Source organism: Asterias amurensis, chromosome 4, assembly GCF_032118995.1.
Source record: "Asterias amurensis chromosome 4, ASM3211899v1".
In the NCBI taxonomy this organism is placed as follows: Eukaryota; Metazoa; Echinodermata; class Asteroidea; order Forcipulatida; family Asteriidae; genus Asterias; species Asterias amurensis.
In genome coordinates this window covers 11,470,418-11,491,829 of record NC_092651.1, presented here as the reverse complement: position 1 = coordinate 11,491,829, position 21,412 = coordinate 11,470,418, and the positions used below count along the sequence as shown (strand labels likewise).

Sequence of the window (21,412 nt, the reverse complement as noted above, 5' to 3'; positions counted from 1 at the left end):
ATTTATTGCAAATGGAGGGGTGGTTGAGATTGTTTACCAATAAACACACAAATTGACAAAACTGACTGGAGTGTGTTTCTTAACCCTGCCTGTTTCCTCATTGCAGGGACCCTAGCTCACACTCCAGTCACTGGGCAACCATCATCATAGCTACTTCCTTTTAGAGTACCCACATCACCAGCAATCCTTAACACAGTCCAGGAGCATAAATGGCTGCACTACACGCTGATGCTGCACCACTTGCTGTAAATGTCTCTTTTTAACTTTTGAATGACAAACCCATATTGCTAGGTTGTCATTAAAAATTTGGTTTATAAACAATTCAGTGTACAAATTTTGATGTGATTTTTTTTCAGCAGCTCATCTACATTGGTTTCTGCAACTGGTACTGCAATTTTTATCAAAATAAGAAGAAACAAAAATGCTTTCAAGGAGAATTGCAGCATGGAGGATTGTTCTTTTTAAAAACACTCTTTTTAGCACACACAATAAGAACATAATGTGAATAATTTGTTTATTTAAAAAAACAAATTCTTCCCAAAGCCAACTTGAGTTTGTTTTTCTCTTTTGATTTTACAGCAGACCCCAGGGATTTGCAACAAAAGCAATGGGGTCAAGTATTCATACAGATGAACAGGCTGAATCAAGTTTCTTAAACACGTGACATTTTTCCTATTTGTATTTGTTGATGCAAGAAGAGAATGTACAAAAAATGAAAATGTTTTAGTGGTTATTTAAAATCACTCATTAGCTAATAAGTGATTTTAAGTGGTCAGCTGCAAGTGTATCGATGCGAAGGGTTTTAAGTGTGCAGCACGCATGCAAGATGATTATGCACTACTGTGTTATAAGGATTGGTGGTGAATGCATTATATATGAGGACAGGTGGTTTGACATCACTAGTCATTTCCCTAAAGGGGGAGAGAGAAGTGGTAATGTCAAGGACTTACCCCCCAATTGATGAAATCTCAATGCCTGGGCTCCTGATCAAGACACCAAGGCCCTAGTCAGAGACTTGACCTTCTTGGTGCCTACCTGTGCAAGCTGTGAGATGTGATCATTAGGCATTCCTTTGGCACCTGTGAATAATGAACAAAGCAAAAGCCACTGGAATGGCCGAAATTCCAAGCCCCGTCTGCATGCCATGCCAACCTTGCAGCATCAAGTTAGGCAACTGATGGATAAGAGCTATGTTGATCGTCTGTGCAGCAGCCGGCTCTCTGGCCTCCAGAAAATGTGTTCCTCTGAATGTGTGCTTATCGATGGTTCAGTGGGAAGAATGTATGTAACTAATAATGCCTGTAAGACTGCAATGAACTTCATTACCGGGGCTCCAACGAGCAAGATGTGAGCCTACAGAGTTGAGCTTGGCATCTCCCGAGATCCACACAAGTTTTGCCCAGCTCCCTCGTACTAATTTAACCCACCTAGGTACCATTGATGGATTAAATTAGTAGTTATCATCACCGGACTAACTTGTGCTGGCGCCATGGACCCCGTTCAATGCCAGCCTCAAGTCTGGACTACATGTGCACCTTACAAGTCTACACCCTGTAATGAAGCGCCTTACATTCACGATTAGCCACATACATCCTCCTCATAGAACTATCGACAACCACCCACCCAGATTAACACAGATTCAAGAAGCACTTACGAAGACCCGTCTGACAACACAGGCAACCACAATAACCCCTATTCCATCAGCTGCTATCCTTAATGGTGCAACATTCGCATACCATACAGCCAGGACCTGATACCCCAGCAAACATCCCAGCGAACTCCCACCCCGCCATTACCCACAGGAACCGCCGAAATGCCTAACAACCACAGGTCACAGCTTGAGGAGGACATCAGGAAGTGCAAGTGTCTGCCCAGGGTCTCAGATCTTGATCAAAAGTCCAAGCATCAAGAAACCACCAACCAGAAAGCTCCTCCTTGCCAAAACCACTATATTCTCTCTCGGAAACTCCCTGAAATAACTAGGTGTCTTTGTCCTCATATACAACTGGGGTACCCTGCTGATGGTGCACACCAAGGACCCCTGGTTTCTTCAAAAGTCTTCCACCTTCACCTGCACCATCTCATGTTTTATGGTAGGCTTGGGCAATTTCTATTGGCAATGGTAACCCATGAATTACCAACATTTATTTGTAATTGCACCCAAGCCTACCTTCCAAGCTACAGTACTTTTTGTGAGACAAAAAAAGGCCACAGGTTTTGTTTTAATGCACACACACACATCTCATCACACGTCAGTCTCTCATCATGTAATACCACACTCTGTTTCTGACATTAGGTTCTTTCAATTACCCACCAGTGATCATGATTGTGGTAGTAGTGTTTACACACACCCTCATCAGGTTCATAGTTATAAATTGTTCCAGTTAAAAAGTGTTCCAGTGTTTTTTTTTAATGCTATCTTTTAAACACAATGCTCCTTTTCATTATCAAAGGTAGGTAACAAATGTAAAGATAGAATTTAACTTTGAAGTAAATTTCATTCGAACAATGGTAGCACCTACATTCATGCATGGTTTAATTTTAAGTATCTGCAGAGGATGGCCTCTAGAAAACCACCCCTTGCCTCCACCATGCACTAATATAGGAAACTGCCTCTGTTTATAAGAAGTTTGACAGATATGAGGCTAATTGGAATCTAACAAATCTCACTGGTCCAGTCAGCAGGTGAAATTGAGACCTAAATGTTTGGGCCAACTTTAGTGACTTCATGCCCCCAATGAAAAAGGGTGTGACATGAACATTAAATTGTAACCATGAGTTGTAAAGTACCAAGGGTGGTGTCACAATTTTGTATACATTTTTTTTTTGTTCGGCCAAAGATAATTTTTCACACTGTTATGTTTTCGCTTTTAAAAAACTAAACTAATGACAATTCTAATTGAACACATCCTGCAGTATGTACTCAATCAAAATACTGTGTGTTTCTACAAGTGGTAAAACTTTACAAATTTCAATCCCTATGGTGTGGTGATAGCCAGTACATGTATGGAGCTGTATTGCCCCCCCTCCCAAGTTATTATTTCAATATAATCAAAGTTTCAGAATTGTTATTATTTGCCCAATGTACTGTATTCACATGTAGGCTATACTTCAAAGTTGAAGACACAAAAACACAACCTTATTATTGGTATGCATTGGTGTCAAGAAACTAATCCTTCAATGTGAAATGAGTGCCAAGTTTTCAAGAATTTGTTCATGCAGATACCAAAACATGGTATTGCTTGAGTGGGAAATCAAACCCTCACTGCCATTATGTTTTATAGTTCTATAGTAACCCTCCTCTCGACGGCCGAAGGGAGGTGGGTTAGGTTATCGCAACTAAATGTACCAGGGCTGTACTCCTGCCAAGACCACCAAGCAAGGTGGAAGCATAAGAAGTGTTCTGGGTTCTTTTATGTGCACTACCTATCTTATTTTTTTATGAAGCCCCCCCCCACGAACCCTTCCCCCTACTCTGTGACAGGTTGTAACGTGCTACAGGTTAACGTTAGCAGGATGCACCTGACCTGACAGGTTGTGATGTGATGATATGAGGTCCTAAGAAAAAGTGTAACATTGGTGTACAGAAGTGGGATTTGGATTTACTATAATTTAGAATAATTTCTAACCATAGCCGAATTGAATGGAAGGAGGCAACGCCAAAATAAAGAGGGTAGTGGAAAAATGGAAACCCTATCACATGTGCCTGATTGGTCGGACCAATGCCGAAAAGAAGAGTATTTCGCTAGAGGAGGATCCTAGGATCCAACCATAGCCGAATGGAAGGGAAGGAGGCAATGCCAAAATAAAGAAGGTAGTGGAGAAATGGAAACCCCACAAACAATGTGCTGGGTCGGTCGGACCAACGCCGATCAGAAGAGTATTTCGCTAGAGGAGGATCCCAGGATCCAACCATAGCCGAATGGAAGGGAAGGAGGCAATGCCAAAATAAAGAAGGTAGTGGAGAAATGGAAACCCCACAAACACATGTGCTGGGTCGGTCGGACCAACGCCGATCAGAAGAGTAACTCGCTAGAGGAGGATCCCAGGATCCAACCATAGCCGAATGGAAGGGAAGGAGGCAACGCCAAAATAAAGAAGGAAGTGGAGAAATGGAAACCCCACAAACACATGTGCTGGGTCGGTCGGACCAACGCCGATCAGAAGAGTATCTCGCTAGAGGAGGATCCCAGGATCCAACCATAGCTGAATGGAAGGGAAGGAGGCAATGCCAAAATAAAGACAGTAGTGGATCAATGGAAACCCCACTAATACCAGTGCCGGGTTGGTCGGACCAATGCCGAAAAAAGTATTTTGCTAGAGGAGGATCCCTGGATCCAACCATAGCCGAATAGAAGGGAAGGAGGCAATGCCAAAATAAAGAGGGTAGTGGACCAATGGAAACCCCACTATTACCTGTGCCGGGTCAGTCAGACCAACGCCTGACATAAGAGTATTTCGCTAGAGGTGAATCCCCGGATCCAACCATAGCCGAATGGAATGGAAGGAGGGAACGCCATCATAAAGAGGGTATAGTGGATCAATGGAAACCCTACTATCACATGTGAAAATGAGTGCCAAGTTTTCAAGAATTTGTTTGTGCAGATAACAAAACATGGTATTGCTTGAGTGGAAAATCAAACCCTTATTGCCATTATGTTTTATAGTTGCGATAGCGTAACCCTCCTCTCGACGGCCGAAGGGAGGTGGGTTAGGTTATCACAACTAAATGTACCAGGGCTGTACTCCTGCCAAGACCACCAAGCAAGGTGGAAGCATAAGAAGTGTTCTGGGTTCTTTTATGTGCACTACCTATCTTATTTTTTTATGAAGCCCCCCCACGAACCCCTCCCCCTACTCTGTGACAGGTTGTAACGTGCTACAGATTAACGTTAGCAGGATGCACCTGACCTGACAGGTTGTGATGTGATGATATGAGGTCCTAAGAAAAAGTGTAACATTGGTGTACAGAAGTGGGATTTGGATTTACTATAATTTAGAATAATTTCTAACCATAGCCAAATGGAATGGAAAGAGGCAACGCCAAAATAAAGAGGGTAGTAGAGAAATGGAAACCCTATCACATGTGCCGGGTTGGTCGGACCAACGCCAAAAGAAGAGTGTTTCGCTAGAGGAGGATCCCAGGATCCAACCATAGTCGAATGGAAGGGAAGGAGGCAACGCCAAACAGGGAGGGTAGTGGATCAATGGAAACCCTATCACATGTGCCGGGTTGGTCGGACCAACGCCAAAAGAAGAGTATTTCGCTAGAGGAGGATCCCAGGATCCAACCATAGCCGAATGGAAGGGAAGGAGGCAATGCCAAAATTAAGAGGGTAGTGGATCAATGGAAACCCCACTAATACCTGTGCCGGGTTGGTCGGACCAATGCCGAAAAAAGAGTATTTTGCTAGAGGAGGATCCCAGTATCCAACCATAGCCGAATAGAAGGGAAGGAGGCAATGCCAAAATAAAGACAGTAGTGGATGAATGGAAACCCTACTATCACATGTGCCGGGTTGGTCGGACCAACGCTGAAAAGAAGAGTATTTTGCTAGAGGAGGATCCCTGGATCCAACCATAGCTGAATGGAAGGGAAGGAGGCAACGCCAAACTAAAGAGGGTAGTGGATCAATGGACCCCACTAATACCTGTGCCGGGTTGGTCGGACCAATGCCGAAAAGAAGAGTATTTCGCTAGAGGAGGATCCCCGGATCCAACCATAGCCGAATGGAAAGGAAGGAGGCAATGGCAAACTAAAGAGGGTAGTGGATCAATGGAAACCCCACTAATACCTGTGCCAGGTTGGTCGGAGGATCCCAGTAGGATCCCAGTTTCCAACCATAGCCAGATGGAAGGGAAGGAGGGAACGTCAAAATAAAGAGGGTAATGGATCAATGGAAACCCCTCTGTCACCTGTGCCGGGTTGGTCGGACCAACGCCGAAAAGAAGAGTATTTTGCTAGAGGAGGATCCCAGGATCCAACCATAGCCGAATGGTAGGAAAGGAGGCAATGCCAAAATAAAGAGGGTAGTGGATCAATGGAAACCCCACTAATACCTGTGCCAGGTTGGTCGGACCAACGCCGAAAAGAAGAGTATTTTGCTAGAGGAGGATCCCAGGATCCAACCACAGCCGAATGGAAGGGAAGGAGGCAATGCCAAAATAAAGACAGTAGTGGATCAATGGAAACCCTACTATCAAATGTGCCGGGTTGGTCGGACCAACGCCAAAAAGAAGAGCATTTTGCTAGAGGAGGATCCCCGGATCCAACCATAGCTGAATGGAAGGGAAGGAGGCAATGCCAAACTACAGAGGGTAGTGGATCAATGGAAACCCATCTATCACCTGTGCCAGGTTGATTGGACCAACGCCGAAAAGAAGAGTATTTCGCTAGGTCCGTCGGACTAACAACGGACAGAAGAGTATTTCACTAGAGGAGGATCCAACCATAGTCGAATGGAAGGGAAGGAGGCAATGCCAAAATAAAGAGGGTAATTGGGCAATGAAAACCCCACTGTCATCACATGCACTGGGTCCAACTGACTAACGTGGGGCAATGGAAACCTTTTGAGTTCATACCTATTCCTCCATAATTGGTGTTCCCAGTTCTTTTATGTGCAGTGACAGAATCCACTTGGTATTGTTTGGGTGAGAGATTACTTCCACAACATTTCCCTTTATGTTCTATAGTTGCGATAGCGTAACCCTCCTCCCGACGGCCGAAGGGAGGAGGGTTAGGTTATCGCAACTACTTTTCCAGGGCTGTACTTCTGCCTAGACCACCAAACAAGGTGAAAGCATAAGAAGTGTTCTGCGTTCTTTAACGTGCACTACCTATCTTATTTTTTTATAAAGCCCCCCACGAACCCCTTACCCCTACTCTGTGACAGGTTGTAACGTGCTACTTGGTTATCATTAGCAGATGCACCTGACCTGACAGGTAGTGATGTGATGATGTGCCTTAACTAATGCATTATGAAATAGCTGTATGCAAACTTAAGTTATTCCTGTTAAAGGGGATGCACTTAGCTTACATGGTACAAAGAATTGGTAACAGTCAACAACATCCCATGAAATAATATTGCTTAAAATTGGTATGTTTTTGAAAATGAGCAAAACAAATAGTTTTGATCTCGTGAGTTGCTTGATCAAAAGTAGTATGTGATTAAATTCAAGAACTCTAATCAAGATATTTGCATTTTAAAACAACTAGTTCTTAGAACTTCAACAAACATTATACATTTTCACATGACGGTACAAAGATGGTATTGGTCAACAACTTCCCATGAAATAGTAGTATTGATTGAAATCCTATGTTTTGGAAAATGAGCAAAACAATAGGTTTTGATCCTGTGAGTTTATTGAAAATAAAAATAAATAAGCCAAAGTTAATTTCAACACTTCAGAGGGAGCCGTTTCTGACAATGTTTTATACCATCAACCTCTCCCCATTACTCATCACCAAGAAAGATTTTATGCTAACAACTATTTTGAGTAATTACCAATAGTGTCCACTGCCTTTAAACATATATCCTTTATGTGTATGTCTTTGCTCGTTTGCCTTTTACAGTTGTTCAGTGATTTGTATTATCTTCTGTGCTTTTTTATATGTCCTCTCTTGCCTTAATGTATTTTGGGGATTTAGAAGACATACGCCTTTAGACGATAGTTATTTTTCAAGACTTGTATGCTCTCCTGGGCACCCCACCGTTGTTTTACTTTGTTCTCTTAAATGTAGTTTTTATTGTTTGAATGACAGGAGTACCCGTCGTATGCGTCACATGAATTAAACGCGGGTTACGCAAAATGAATGAACTGTGTCGTGATTCATTCATTTGAGTGCATTGATGCATGTCAGTATAAAAGCAGCGTCCTTAGCAACAGCATCCAATTCAGACCGCTGCTTACTCTGCTGTAGTGTTAGTGTCACATTTCCACAGCAGCGTATTTTATATATGATATTAGGTTCCAATGTCAACTGATAAAGATCAACCCGCGATCAAGAGAAACGATTTAATAAATTCAAAGAATATTTCAACCACAAATTGGAAAGCATTCAAATTTCCAGAAAAGACAGCTGATCAAGTTTACATTATAAAGGAACTCACAAATAAATTGGAGGCAAAAGTAGTGACAAGACCCGTGATGTGAACTCGGCACAATTCGAAATCTGCGGAAAAGTCGGAATCGCCCACGATAAAATCAAGGCTGTCCTCGAGAAGATCAACATTCCAGCAGCCATTGAGGCACTTAAAGGAGCCGAAGGCATCATTGCAGAAAGAAAGAGAACAATCAAAATTGCAGACTGTAGCAATTGGCTAGCTGGGCCGCTGTACAAGAGCTAGACAAGACGGGAAATGATAGAACGCCAGAAGAGGCCAAAAGAATCATAATAGATGAGGAAGCCGCATTAAAAGCATCGAAAGAAGAAAGAAGTTTAACCCATCTCCAGATAACCCCGAGTTAGGGTCGCATTTCGACAACAGTGTATTTTATATACGATATAAGTTACACATAATTATGGAACATATATATGTTTTCTTTTTCTTCTGTTGGTTTTTTCAATTCTTTGTTGACAGGCATGTTGAAGGCTGACGTCTGCTACAACTGCAGAATGCAAGGACACTGGTCCAGAGAGTGCCCGTTCCATATCGATAAGACCAAGACCTAGAGCCAGAGCTGCCCACTCACTCGGCTACACCACAGCAGCCCTAAGTCAGCATTAAAGAAGAAAACATGTTTGACAAGTTTGTATATCTATTTAGAGGTACGGTGCGATTATTAATCATGTAAAACAACGGTCTTGAAATCTGATAAATTTATAGTCAAAGAAGACACGCACAATTTCCGTACTAATTTTGGTCATCTCAATTGATCATGTTTGTGTTATGAATGGTTACAATATCTCGTTTTAGAAATGCCACCCCTTGGTCCTTCCGAATAAATCAGCGCTAAATGAGAAAGTTTTCGAAATAGTTTTCATCATGGAATTGATTTCATCTCAAATAATCGTAGAGAAAACAGAGCCCTCTTTCATAGCGGATCCCTTATCAGTAGCTTATCAAGCAACTGGTAAGAAACGATTGATTCTAGATTTAAGCAGATTTAACAAATTCATTCAAAAAACTTTAAACTAGAAGATTGGAAGGTTGCAAATTTTTCACAAGATTCTCTAGTGTTCTATTTCAACTATGTATGGTTACCATCACATCGGAATTTCACCACCAGTAAGTCTCAATACCTGCTGTTCTTGATCATTATGATCCATAATAAAGTGTAAAAGCTGATGTTTATTTGCTTGGCAACCATCCTCTGTTTTTGGCCGATTTTGTGGTCTAATACTTAACTTGGATGAAGGAATGTATTATATGAAAGGCCCGAATGCATTTTAGAGACAAATTTGTTTGACAAGTTTGTAGATGTATTTAGAGGTACGATGTGACCTTTAATCATGTAACATAACGATCTCGACATCTGATAAATTTATGGTCAAAGACACGAAAAATGTGGCCTAATTTTGTTCATCTCACTTGATCATGTCTGTGATTATGAATGGTTTTTGAAATTCCACCCCTTGGTTCTTCCAAATTAACAATTCAGCGTTAAATGAGATTGTTTAATCTCAAACAATCGTAGAGAAAACAGAACACTCTTTCATTGCAGGTCCCTTATCAAGCAACTGATAAGAAACAATTGATTCTAGAATTAAGCAGACTGAACAAATTCGTTCAGAAACTTCAAAATTGGAAAATAAGGTTGCAATTTCTTTCGCAAGTTTCTCTATAGTTCTATTTCAACTAAGTCTGGGTACCCTGTCGAAATTTCACCAACAGAAATCTTGATACCTGCATGCTGTTCTTGATCATATGATCCATGTTAATGTGAAAAAGCTGGCATTTTTATTTCCTTGGTGGCCATCCTCAGTTTTTGGCCGATCTTGTGATCTAGTTACTTAACTTGGATTTAGGAATGTAGTATATGAAAGGCCCGAATGCATTTAAGAAGCAAACTTGTGTTACAAGTTTGTAGTTACAAGTTTGTAGATTTATTCGAGGTACGATGTGATTATTAATCATGTAAGATAATGATCTTGAAATCTAATACGATTGATTAAGCAGACTGAACAAATTCGTTCTGAAACTTCAAACTAGACGATTGTAAAATAAGGTTGCAATTTCTTTCACAAGATTCTCTATAATTTGACTAAGTCTGGTTACCACCATATCAAAATTTTACCTAATGATGCAAAGTAATTTTTCACGGTTGTACCACCAGTAGTCTTATGCTGTTTTCGCTCATATATGATACATAAGAATGCGTAAAAGCTGACATTTTATTTCCTTGGTGGCTATCCTCTGTTTTTTTGCTGATTTTGTGGTCTAGTTACTTAACTTGGATTAACGAAGGTATTATATGAGTCACCCAAATGCTTTAGAACAACAAAGAAATAAGTATTCCTTACTAAAGGGTCGTCCACTTTCATAGATTTAGTTTTGTGCTTTACAAATAGATTATACTCAACATGTTTTTCTTACTGTAAAACCTTTAAGATAAGTTACTCTCAACCCTTTTGGTCAAACTTCCCAATATGGCTTACTAAAGTGAAGCCCTGCAGGTTAAAGGGCAGACTCAACTGTATTAAGAGTTTCCGTGAGATAGAAAGTCCACGGCGAAATATTGTGATTTTGGAAATTCTTCAGTAACTGATTTCCACCAGAGCCCACAGCCTGGAACCGTGCCCTACTACATCGAGAACATCATGACCACCCAACCCCAGTTTTAATTAGACGCATGCCCAACCATTGATCGTGACGAAGAGTTTGAGTCAACCACTGACCAACTTTATGGGGCTAGGCCTAAGTCCATACTTGAAGGACCGATTGGCGAAGTCGACAAGCAGGCAAGAGACATGAGTCAGGGCGTCCAGAGCAACTGAAAACAGGCAAAGATGTGCTCTGAATTATTGATTTAGTAGTGGATGAACCCTTGAGATCAATCTAAGGATGGTGTAAACAACTTGTACTTGAGGTCGAAAGCAGAATCTTTGAGTTAAACGTTGACAAGAAAAAGGTGTGACTTGTATATAGTTTCAACCAAGGCTTGAAAGAAGCACATTTGTTAGCTTAGAAGAAAGTTGTATATTTAAATTGAATTAATAGATTATTGGTTTATTTAGCCAAACCAGGGCATAAGAAAATACCCCATGAGGTAAGAAAATATCCCATGAGGTTACAAAATAACAAACTGTACTACATTTTCTGTAAATTTCTGTAAATATTAAATCCCCTTATATAATTAAAGAGTGTTGTTTATTTCAAGCTAAAGAATTGTGTTCATCACAAAATATGCAGCATGCAGCTTTTTGTTACTTTTAGATTTGCTGCTTTTATTTATAGATTTCAATGTATGGTTTGTCAGCAAATTTGCTTTTGGGAGTTGTCATGCTTGAGAAAGAATTCACTTTGTAAAATAAAGGGAAGTCTAAAATTCACAACAGTTGCCAGGGTCTGGCATTGACAACAGTGTCATCAACGCTGAGTGCCCGGCTGAAAAGATCACTATTTGTCGCAACAGTGGAGTCAGTGCTACTATACGGAGCTGAGACCTGGACCCTCACCACCAGTATGGAGAAGTCTCTGGATGGTTGCTACACCAGGATGCTGCGTATGGCCCTAAACATCCCCTAGCAGGACCACATGAGAAACTCCAACCTGTATGCTGGTTGGCCAAAGGCCACAGAGAAGATCCGTGAACGCCGACTCAAGCTCGCTGGGCACTGTGTCCGCCACTCAGAGCTTGCCGCTTGCCCAACCATCCTCTGGGAGCCCACCCAAGGCAAGGCCTCGCGTGGGAGAAGATGCCTCTCCTTTGTAGACACACTAAAACGAGACACCGGCTTGACCAGCGCTGAGGAACTTCGCTCCTGCATGCTGGACCAGAACATCTGGAGAAAAATCACTGGGCAGGCTCGAGCTTCTAGATGACGCTCGACATGATGATGGATCAAGTTGGAGTATAGTCAGAGTTAGAGCTGGAAAGTGGGCAGATGATTTTCAAATCAAGATTGAGAAGACGTGAGTTTGATAGTACCTCTAGAATATAGTCATCGGGCGTAGCTACAGCTACAGCAGACATATTTTGGGCAGCGACTTTTTGAAGACGTTACTTTTGTAGTGGGCTATTTATTGAAGGCAGTGCCGAGTGCAATCATCTATTTGTGAGAATCGTCAGGGCCAGTGTTGCCGCTGTGTAGATAAGATACACCATGATGTAGAAATCATGGTTCTGAGGTCTGAGCTAAGAGTTTCCAAGTTTCGAGTTCCGACCTAAGAGTTCCGAGCCAAGAGTATTACTGAGTGTTGTTCTGGAAATTCATCCTGAGTAAGGCTTGAAAGAGAGAGAGAGACGAGAAGGCCAAACCGATCGAAGAAGCCAAGGGCGTGGCAAGTGAGCGGCCTTGACTAGCCTCACCCACACTTAAAGGCAGTGTTAGGAGCCAGCACCCAACTTGGTGAATCAAGATTGCTGTTATTAACTTTGATGGCTTACATGTACATATGTGTGGTTACTGTAGCCACTGAACTGGTTGGAAGTACTCAACTAATAATTATATTGTGATTGTATATAAATTTGTGAGGACTTGAAAGTATTAATCAACTGAATCGAATGAAAGTCTTCACTGGAAAGTAGTCTTGAAATTGTCTATATTCTTGTGTGAAGACTCCACTGAATCTGATACTAAGAATGTTTGTAAATATAAATGATTGTAAATAATGATGTGTACAGAATTGTAAAGAAGAATACAGTGAAACTGAATTGAATTGTCTATTTAGTTTTGTCTGTTTGAATACCAAAATTATTGTATGTGTAGCACCCCAGGTCACGTGCGTAGGGCGTTGGCAATCGATGTCACCATACTGAGATCGATCATGCCATTACATTCCAAACTCATTGAAGCATAATGTCAAACTGCTGAAGCGTATACATAGTATATAAGCAAAAGGAATCTATGAGTCTCCAGTTCAGGTCTTTTTCAGTCGCTGGTTTGTTACGACAAATTTCTACCGATGTCTATGCCCTAGCAACCTGGAAACTTGGACACTAAAGCCTTATTTGAGAAGTTCCAGCTCTACTTTAACTCAAAATTCGAGGCATTATCAAATAATAACAAACCTCAGGACGACACTGAGCTGAAAGTAATAAAGGACAAACTAGAAGCCCGGGAGCTCTCGAAGCCCGGTAACTCGGCACAGTAGGCTTTCTGCTGCGAGCTAGAGATTCTTCTCGCACGGATGAAGAACTCACTTCTACAAAAAAGCGACTTACAAGAAGTTTTTGATACCATCGTCAAAGCAGAAGATCTAATTACCAATCGCAAACAGAAGATCAAGATCGCAGACTCAAGTAAAGCCGGTTGGGTAACTGTCCAGCACCTGGAAAGCGGCGGCAAGAAAGATTAGTCGGTAGAGGTGCAAAAGAAAGTCCTAATCGCTGAAGAAGCAGCCCTGAAAGATTTGGAAGGAAGGAAGCTACAAAAAAGGTCTTCAAGCTTTCGTCAAGCCCAAGATGGGGCTTCGTACAGGCATTATTCTGCTGCTTCTGGTGAAAATAATATTTTTCGAGGTAAAACCCACTTACTGCATTTTTCTTTGTCAAATTTCAGAGTCGGCCGAATCCTGGCCTTATTCCCATGTTTTTCAATAAATACGTAGAATATACTTGACTGCGTATCTGTGTGCTTATTTTGGTTGTTCATAAGGTTAAAACTGTTTTTCATGCATATGAGCGTAGCGAAGGAGCACAACAATTTTATTTTCTTTCGTTGTTGTAAGAAGAATAGTGTAATATTCTAAGACACACATTTCCGGGTATTAGGCAACGCTATAATCAGTAAAACTGAGAAATATCTTGACAGTGACGAACCAGGAGCTAAGAAAGAAATCAAGGGTGCAGGATATTATCAAGACGATCAAATCAAAAAAGTGGAGATGGGCAGGCCACCTAGCAAGGAGGCATGACAAGAGGTGGGCATGTAAAACAACCAACTGGACTCCAAGAATGTGGACAAGAAATAGAGGGCGACAAAACAGAAGATGAAGAGATGAACTAAGTTCACACAGGGGCATTGCTTGGCAACAACAGCGCTGAATAGAGTGAGATGGAGATTTGGTGAAGAGGATTTCCTCCTGCAGTGGAGTGAAACACTCTAGACAACGACGATACCACTGATTATACATGTATTCTTCAAAGTTTCATGACTCTGCTTAAAAATTGCAACCAGCAAGCTATGTACTTCCACTAACAGGATTTCTGAAGTTCAATTCTGCTTTAATCCAGGGTGCACAGCAAACTATGTTCATGTATAACATCTCCAAGCTTTAAATGAAAACCATGCAGTAGGAATGATTCTGGTGTCTAATTCTGCTTACAAATTCAAACCAGGGTGAGCAAACTATTGTACTTTCATTATTTTTAAGACACTAGTTAGCCACTAGGCAGGGTTTTCAAATTGAAATCGGATCCCATGAAGAGCCAGACACCTCCAGAATGATTTACCATGGTGTGGTATTTTCAGCATTATGATAACCTACCCAACAATTTTGTTTCTTCATGTTACAGTGTACTTCCACAAGTATTTATAGATTTGCACAAGACTTATATGGTGTAAATATGGTAATGGTCAACAACTTTCCTTTGACTAGTATTGCCTGAACAAAATAGTTTTGATCTTATGAGTTGTTTAATAATAACTTTAATCAAGTTATTTGCCTCATTATACAACTACAAGAGTTTTTAAGAATTAGTATAACAACTAGTTTTGATCTTGTGAGTTGCTTGATCGACATTAACATTAAAATTAATAACTTTAATCAAGTTATTTGCCTTATAAAAAAAACAAGTTGTTCTAGTCATTGAAATTATAAATTACCATTATCATCATTGTGCTCTAAGTCTCAAATTGTTCTAGTCATGGAAATTACCAATTACCAATATCGTCCTTGTGCTCTAAGTTTGTATATTGAAGTTGACAAATTTTCATAAAAAAATGAATTCCTCCAAGTTCCTGTTTTGTTCATGGCTTATTTTTCTTCTATTAGTTTTTGTGAACAGTATTTCATTTAATTGTATTGTGCACTACTGTTGCATAAGGAAATTTATTCCATTGTTCCAATTCTCCAAACAACTGTAGCTATTTATAATTTTGGTTGTAGCTTAGTTTGGGACATTTTATTTGATGATTTGTTAATGATAAACTGAATTTAAATAATGTTTTTACAGGGAAGAAATAGAGTAACTGGGTGGTGTCTTTTCTGCTCTACATGGCAACATGCATTCCTTGTTATGAAAAAGGTTCAAGTAGAGGGCCTTTAAAGCATCAACACTGTACTAGTTCATGTTTCTTGGTTGTATGTGTGTTTTAAATAATTTATATCGTAGAGACCATAACAGATAATACATCAACAAACAAATGAAATGGTTACATTCCGCGGCTAAAAGCATATCACAATAATCAACATCACGGTGATAAAACCCACATGATATTACTTGGGTAGGAATGAAATCCAAAACTTTTGGTACATAATTGTTTTAGATTACAAAAAGAACAGTTTAATTATACATCTTCAAAAACTTCATCAATAGTAAGCAGGTATGTTAAAATTAGTTTTCATAAAGGATACATTATGATGTGAGACAATGGAGAATGGTGTCATCATATCCTCATTCTGCTGTAAACTGCAGTCTTGATAAAACGGCAACGGCAACCATGGCAACTGTCTTTAATCATAATGTGTGTCACTGTCAATCAGACTGTCAACGGGCCCAGGTCCTAACCATTTCTGACTGCCACCCCTTAAGAAGTAAAACGACATCCTTGAATGTTCAGAAAGATCAAAAGAATGTATGAAAAAGACTCTTTGAACTCTTAAAAGTGTCGAAGTCGCAAAAAGTAAACATTTTGTCCGGGCTGACTCCATTGTTTACCTCAACGCCGTGGTTACTGCATGCAACTTGCACGGCAAATCCGGAGCTCCCGTGCGAGAGTTCCGGACTTGCCTTGAATGTCTACATGAAGTTTCTCGATCTGCTGTATTTTACAACATTCAGTAAAAAGTGTTTCCAGCTACTAATTCCCTGACATGGGTATTTAAAAAATCTAAAGCCAAACCCTTAAAAAGTGGCAGTCAAATGGAGACGGTCATCGCAGGGCAGCGTTGACGTTCAATCTTGAAGGACTCCGGCCATTTTGTCACTGATTTCTAATCTGTACACAGCGCCCGGTTGCTGATTGGTTTCCAAGACCGAATCTGCATATCAATAGTAAATGGCTTTTGTGTTTTTGGGTGGACCCCGGATTGAAATTGTATGCCCATGTCCGAATTAGTTGAAGTATTATAGGATTGCCTTACCGTGCCAAAGTTAATATCAGTGGTTTACGGCAACTTCAAAATGAAACTCAATGGTTTTTACTTTTTATTTTCCAGGGAGCTGAGACTAGAAGTTGAATAGTCCCTGAAAAAAGGCGAACATCCCCTAAATTGCACAGTCCATGTTTTTTATTACGCTTTTATTCATTTGGTTATTTAAAGGGAGTGGCACTTATGGTAATTACTCAAAATATAATTACTATCAATAAACCTTTCTTGATTACGAGTAACGGGGAGAGGTTGGTGTGATAAAACATTGTGAGAAACAGCTCCCAAGTGACGTCGTTTTCGAGAAAGAAGTAATTTTCCACGAATTTGATTTTGAGACCCCAGATTTAGAATTTGAGGTCTCGAAATCAAGCATCTGATAGCACACAACTTCGTGTGACCATGGTGCGACAAGGGTGTTTTTCTTTCATTAATATCTTGCAACTTCGACGGCAGATTGAGCTCAAATTTTCACAGGTTTGCTATTTTATGCATTTGTTGAGATACACCAACTGTCAAGACTAGTCTTTGAAAATTACCAATAGTGTCTGATGTCTTTAATTGTATAGATATGTACGCAAACAACTCTACAAATTACTGAGGGATGTTTGTTTTCTGTACATCAAAATTACCGCTGTCGTAGTGCGTTTCAATGGGGAACTAATCTTTGGGGCGAGTTATTCAAAAAAGTTAACCGAAATTTGAAAAAAAATTGTTAAATTTATGGTTTTGTATTTCAACAGTAAATTTAATGACCTAATGCAAAACGTGTAACTCGCACTTAGCCTCGGTATTTGCGGCTCATTTTCAAACAATTTCGTAATTCATTATCCTTTGTTTGTTTGCTTTCCAATCATTTATAGCTATAAAATGTTAATATTACCTAATAAAAATGTTTAGGTTACGGCTTAAATTCCAGTATTCGTTCGAATAAAATAACAGATTCACTTTGAGAAATTAGCAAACTTTAATTGACTTTATTTTCACCACGCGAGCGCCCTCACTTGCCAGGTGTGTGCCAATCAAGTTATCGGTCGGGGAGGGGCTTAACTTTTTTTGGGAGGGGGTGAAATCTAGTCTTTTGTGACCAAGCCTTCAGCAGCACTTTCTGCTACACGGCTTTATGAAATTGATTCCAAATATATTAAGGGTCCTGTCTATTGTTCACCTATTGTTCCCTTAAAGCCATTGAACCCTTTCGGTACAGGAAAAAAAAAGTTCACAGATTTACAAATAACTGACAGGGTTTACAGAAGGTAGTGGTGAAATACTTCTCTTGAAATATTATTCTATGAAATGCTTTACTTTTCGAGAAAACAGTAAAACAACATCAATTCTCGTTACGGATTTATTTTAAACACATGTCATGACATGGCGAAAGGCGCGGATACAAGGGTGGGTTTTCCTGTTATTTTCTCCCGACTCCGATGACCGATTAAGCCCAAATTTTCACAGGTTTGTTATTTGATATAGAATTTGTGAAACACAAAGTGTGGGCCTTGGACAAAACTGTTTACCGAAAGGGTCCAATGGCTTTAAAACTTCCTTGAGATCATTTATTGTTCCTATTGAGATTGCCTTTTGTGGGATCCATTGTAATTAGGACCTACATGCTCAATTTAAGGACAGACACACACATACAGCTTAGTTGCATTCACTACATTTACATCTTTTGCACTTAAACTTTTACACATTCTTTAATACTGTAAAAAGCACTGCGCGGACTTTGTGTAGGCCTAAGTCCCCATATAAAGTGGAAACTTCGTATTAACACACCCTCACATATGGAAGGCACTTAATACTAAACTCCACAGCGGTTCGGCCCATCGGAGAATACCCGAGCGTTACAACCAGGTCCTAGTGGTTAGTCCACTCTTATGTAACAACTCCCCAAACCTGCTGCTACAAATGTACCTGATAAAGAGGTCTGAAGCAGTGATTGCATCTTTTAAACATGAAAATATAAACAACCAGGTCCCAGTGGTTAGTCCACTCTTATGTAACAACTCCCCAAACCTGGTGCTACAAATGTATCTGATAAAGAGGTCTGAAGCAGTGCTTGCATCTTTTAAACATGAAAATATAAACAACCAGGTCCCAGTGGTTAGTCCACTCTTATGTCACAACTCCCCAAACCTGCTGCTGAGGTCTGAAGCAGTGCTTGCATCTTTTAAACATGAAAATATAAACAACCAGGTCCTAGTGGTTAGTCCACTCTTATGTAACAACTCCCCAAACCTGCTGCGTGGGGGATCATCGCGAACTGTGCTGGAATGTTCCGAGAGCACACGAAAAGTTCCGAACCGCTGTTAAGATTAGTTTTTATTGCCTTCCCTCACATATGGCAGTTATGGGGAAACTTTTGTTGCTTAATTATTCCTCTTTAAGTATACAAGTGAGAAATTGCCGCTCTCAAAAACCTTGTTACTTTAGAAAGAGCCGTCTCTCACAATGATTTATACTATCAACAGCCAAGTAAGTTTTATATTGACAATTAATTTTTAATTTAGTAATTACAAGCGTCCAGTGCCTCTAGGCACTGAATTACAACAGGCCAGGACAGGGTCATTGGGAGTAAATCCATGTTAATACAAACTCAAATCCGACAAGAAACACCTTATTTTGATAACCGATGTCATAAGTTTCGTTTATTATTTTGCTCTGCTGCAAAACACATGATAATGTCAGTTCATTGATTCACACTTCTTATGAAATATATGTTGAATGAATGGCTAGAACCTTCACACAGTCATATTGTGCAATTTAATGTCTATCATAAATATTACATTAAAATCTCAATCAATGACAACACTGCTATTTTACATTCTTAAAAAATACTATTTTGTACATCCATTCATTTCAAAGACAATTTCCAATTGTCATCACTGCTATACTAAATTCATGTTCATGTTATTTATATTGTGATTAATTGATCACCCTCTGATTGCAAATTGATAATGAAAATCTGTTTATTGTTCAACTCCAAGTTTTGATTTCTACATAAGAGCTAATAATTAAAGTTAGTTGGACACCTTTGGTTATTGTCAAAGATTAGTATTCTCACTTAGTGTATCCCAAGAGAGATATGCATAAAATAAAAAAACCTGTGAACATTTAAAAGCGAATAATGAAAGAAAGAAAAACACTCATACAGAAATTTGTTTGCTTTCATCATTGACATTAATCGACCTTTCTGGTAACTTCATTGTCTACTTCTCCTAACCCTTAAGCACATATGATGTTTCTGGTTTAGTGGAGCAAAAGGTTTCTGAGTGCCCAACCTGTGTTTCCAATGTTTCAAAATCATACCTTTAAAATGTTGTTAGAATGAATTCAACACAAAAGGTATGTTGAGCTGTTATAACACCAATAAATAAGTTCAAAGGTTCAGAAGAACACACCTTCCCTCTTGACAGTATGTCATAAAGACAGCACGGCAACTTAGTTGACAAAAATAAAGGAAGGATTTGGGTTTTGTTTTCTCACTCAAAGGATCGCTATGAAAAAAATATTCCTGTGGGACGTAGGGTCCAGTCTATACGGTCAATGTCAAATCATTTTTCAAATGTGTGTCTGAATTAACAACAGAGAATGGAAAAGATGTCTTTATTGATCACAATTGTTAATTTGTTTTCATCATGGGTGGGATAAACTGAAAACCAAAATATTGTTTTTAAATAACCAGTCTTCAAGTCTTAAATTTTTATTTTAAATGATGTGTTCATGAGAAGTTCAGTTTTAAAAACCCACAAACCAAAACAAAATATCAACAACGATGGTAATTGTTGTCTTTGTGTTTTTTTCCTAGTTAAATATTTCTGTAATAAATTTGATTTGTTTTTATCTAACTGGGTTTATGTGGATTTCTAAACTGACCTATTTGGCAGCCAACTTCTGCTTGAGGCTCTCTGGCATCTCTGGTGGTGGTGGGCGGGGCAGACGGAAGTACACCTTATTATAACCGAGTCATAGATGAACCATTGTACAGCAGTAAGGGTACCAACCAAACCCTTCCACAAACCTATAAGGACAAGAAAAGAGATCAAACAGAGACTGGATGAATTGAATTATGAACATCTGGATTATTAATACAAGTCTGGATACTAACCGAGACAATACATGTCAGGATTTTCAAATGAATGAAAAGTAAAAGGCCCAGTGCCGCAATAAACCTTTTTGAGATATGGTGGCCACTATAGGAGTGCACTGTGTGGTTTGGGTGTATACAGACAGATTTACACAAACCATACAGTGCTTATAGTAGTGTGTCCACCATATCTCAAAATGGCTTATGAAACCCCTTGCTACATTTTATTTATTAAACCATGAAACAAACTGACAGAATAAATACTCCCTCCCACTTAATGTCAATGTAAAAACACAAATTGAAAAAAACTAATGTCCCCATCACAAGCATGACACCATGTGTACAAAGTTGACCAAATGCCTTGACACCTTCACTTGAATCTAACATCAACAAAGAACATGTTGATGCAGATGGGTGGTGAACGTCGAGCCATAAAGAGGTAATCACAATATGTACTATTTTGCTCATAGCAGAGGTATTCTACTCTTACACACCAATGACTCAAGCACTCCCATGGAACACAACATTAATAGTGTTGCTGAATGGCTCTACAGAAAGTCACCCATTACATGATAACTAAACTGTAATACCATCCCAAGAGCGGATCTAAGGAAGTGTGTGAGGTACATTCATGCAATAAAAACCAAGGTCTACAACCCTGTCATACTTTGTAGAAAGTACCTAATACTGAGAGTAAAATCCATCTTGAACCACCCTTCCCTCCCCTCCTTAGACTCTGACACGATACATGTTCACGAGGCGAGTAAGAACAGGATGCAGGATTGCGGACTCTGTGCAATACACAGCAAATAGCTAGTGAAAATAAAAGCATGCAGGCGACTCAAACTTGTGGTTGATTTGTCCAACCCTGTGTGCATTAGGACTGTTCTCTGCACAATTTTATATA

The 21,412-nt window shown here is 39.8% G+C and overlaps 2 protein-coding genes and 1 pseudogene across 5 annotated transcripts in view; all 3 read right to left on the bottom strand.

Annotated features, from left to right (window-relative positions):
* The window catches only part of LOC139936624 (E3 ubiquitin-protein ligase MYCBP2-like), a 242,586-nt gene that overhangs the window by 143,276 nt on the left and 77,898 nt on the right, over positions 1-21,412 (bottom strand). The gene's annotated exons all lie outside the window — the stretch shown is intronic.
* Positions 19,061-21,412, bottom strand: part of LOC139936626 (uncharacterized) — a 124,581-nt gene continuing 122,229 nt past the window's right edge. For all 3 annotated transcript variants that reach the window (XM_071931478.1, XM_071931481.1, XM_071931480.1), the window contains exon 6: positions 19,061-20,439. The gene's annotated coding sequence lies outside the window, so the exon portion shown is untranslated. The remainder of the gene's footprint in view (positions 20,440-21,412) is intronic.
* LOC139936776 (small nucleolar RNA SNORA53) lies at positions 20,964-21,126 on the bottom strand (annotated as a pseudogene).